The sequence below is a fragment of the Scylla paramamosain genome, unplaced genomic scaffold (assembly GCF_035594125.1).
Source record: "Scylla paramamosain isolate STU-SP2022 unplaced genomic scaffold, ASM3559412v1 Contig10, whole genome shotgun sequence".
Classification (NCBI taxonomy): Eukaryota; Metazoa; Arthropoda; class Malacostraca; order Decapoda; family Portunidae; genus Scylla; species Scylla paramamosain.
The window spans coordinates 190,001-192,500 of record NW_026973675.1 but is presented as its reverse complement, the minus strand read 5'-3'; the positions used below and the strand labels follow the sequence as shown (position 1 = coordinate 192,500).

General features: G+C 41.3%; 2 long non-coding RNA genes across 2 annotated transcripts in view; one reads left to right on the top strand and one right to left on the bottom strand.

The window, feature by feature from the left end:
• The window catches only part of LOC135096992 (uncharacterized), a 21,862-nt gene that overhangs the window by 11,335 nt on the left and 8,027 nt on the right, over positions 1-2,500 (bottom strand). Inside the window, exon 3 of the long non-coding RNA XR_010265245.1 lies at positions 1,572-1,635. This is a non-coding gene — a long non-coding RNA (uncharacterized LOC135096992). The remainder of the gene's footprint in view (positions 1-1,571; positions 1,636-2,500) is intronic.
• LOC135096993 (uncharacterized) overlaps positions 1,879-2,500 on the top strand; it is an 11,041-nt gene continuing 10,419 nt past the window's right edge. The window contains exon 1 of the long non-coding RNA XR_010265246.1: positions 1,879-2,057. This is a non-coding gene — a long non-coding RNA (uncharacterized LOC135096993). The remainder of the gene's footprint in view (positions 2,058-2,500) is intronic.

Here is a 2,500-nt window from a genome sequence, read left to right as displayed (position 1 = left end):
AGTGGTAGAGGATAATAGGAGGGAGTGTAAAGCAAGGAAAGGAGTAAAAGAATGTAGAGGAAAGAAGAGAGGAAGGAAGGAATAAGGTGAAAAAGAGGGAATATGTAATGTGAGACTGGGCAAGAGAAACGAATGAAAGGGTGCAAGAGAGAGAAAGGTGCAGGAGAAAGGAAGGAAAGCGAAGGAGTGTGGAGGAGGGAAGGAAGGCGCGAATGGGGAGAGGAAAACAAGAATGAATGAATGTAAGGAAAAGGAAGGAAGGAATTGCAGTGAAGAAAGAAAGAAAGAGGGAAGGAGAGAATCGATGAGAGAAAGGAAAATAATGAATAACAATGGATGTGTAAAAGGGAAAGAGGCATTGAGTGGAAGCGAAAACGTGTTCATTATGAAAAGGAAGAAGGAAAAGAATGATAGTTAATGAAAAAGGGGAAAAAAAAAGGGGAGAATCCACATGAATAAATTGGGCAGAAAGAAGGAGTAATTGGAAAATGGAAGAAGAGGAAGTAGTAGGAAAAAGAAGAGATAAAAACAAAAAAAAAAGCACAGTAGCGATTTGTTACGAAAGAGGAAATACGAAAGAGGAAATAAAGTAGAGGAAAAACTATATAAATCCGATCACAATTCAGATTTAATTTCCTGCACGAGTTTGTTTTGTACTTTGTGTTGTGGTGGTGGTGGTGGTGGTACAGGTGTTAATGGCTGTGGTTGTGTTGCTGTTGTGTTGGGGCTGTGGTGGTGGTGGTGGTGGTACAGGTGTTAACGGCTGTGGTTGTGTTGCTGTTGTGTTGGGGCTGTGGTGGTGGTGAACCAGATGGTGTGGAGCTGGGGTTGTTGTTGCTGTTGTTGCTGTTATCGATTTTTATATTGTTTTACAGAGAGAGAGAGAGAGAGAGAGAGAGAGAGAGAGAGAGAGAGAGAGAGAGAGAGAGAGAGAGAGAGAGAGAGAGTGTTAAAGGAAACCTGGTGTGTCGTGGCGTTGACCACACTGAAAGGCAGGCATCTACTCGTAACTAGGAGTAGCCGGAGATTATAGGAAGCCGTGCCACGTAACAAGGAACATAATATACCATTTTGTCTCAATCCTTATTTATATTTCCAGTTCACATTACCCACATCAGTGCACTACACATTCTCGATCCAATGGGCATATTTGTTGCTCCAGTCCGGCACTACAATCAGACTTGTAATTAGAACCAGTGGAGTTGGCACCCCACTTTCCACACGATCAGCTACACTGCCCTCACGTTGGAACCACTCGGCCCGACTCGTCCACCTGGCAACCTAACGCCGTTGGCTGCTAACTCTTGCAACCATACACCAACATAACTATTCTTACACAACCCTCACTATGCATCGCCCGATAATGGACAGTTGTTACCTAGCCCAACAATCACAATTCACTTTGTTCTCCCCGATAAGGAACATTATTTATAGAACCCGTTAAACACACAATGAATACTTAACACTTAAGTGTAGTTATCAATGCCTCTGAATAACACCTTATCCAATTGTGTGCAATAGAAAACACAGTGAAAACAATTACCAGGAAAGAAAAGAGTAAGTGTACTCACCTCAAGAGTGCAGGTGTGTAGACTCTGGGAGACGGGAGGAAGCAAGGCGTGAGGCGGGAGGTGCCTGTGGGGAGAGACACACTGTGCTTCATGCTCTTACATTTATACTCCACAAGCACAAGTCTGTACCTGTGTACATCTATCTATTTGTATCTATCTGAATAAACACACACACACAGAGAGAGAGAGAGAGAGAGAGAGAGAGAGAGAGAGAGAGAGAGAGAGAGAGAGAGAGAGAGAGAGAGAGAGAGAGAGTCATCCAAAAATGTACTCCTTGTTTGACTCGCTATAATTAACTGAATTTTTTTTTCAGAAGCAGTTGGCCAAAATAATAATGTCAGAAGTAAGACAAAGCTTTGAAGAAAGAACATCTGTCATAAAGTGTTACTGGAGGCACGAAAATGTCAAAGAAGTGCAAAGACAATTCAGAAGACACTTTGACAGGGATCCACCCAGGTGACGCACCATTGCTCGCATCACAGCTAAGTTTGTACCAGATGGAACTGTTCACGACCTCCATAAGCAAGCGTGTGTAGTAGTAGTAGTAGTAATTGTAGTAGTAGTAGTAGTAGTAGTAGTGGTTGTAGTGGTATTAGTGGTGGTAGTAATACTAGTGGTAGCAGTAATAGAAGTAAGGAGAGTAAAAGCCTTTGTGAGAGGAAAAAAGTAGTAGTGGCAGTAATAGTAGTAGTAGTGGTAGAGATAATATTTGCGATTTGTTACTACTACTACTACTACTACTACTATTACTACTACTACTGCTACTACTACAACTACTACTACTACTACCTCTACAACTATTACTACTACTGCTGCTAATAATACTATGTGAATATTAATAGTAATGCCTTAAAAATTGTTGCAAAAACAGCTGCAGTAGTAGTATTTAAATTAGTAATAGCAGTAGTAATAATAGTGGTAATAATAGT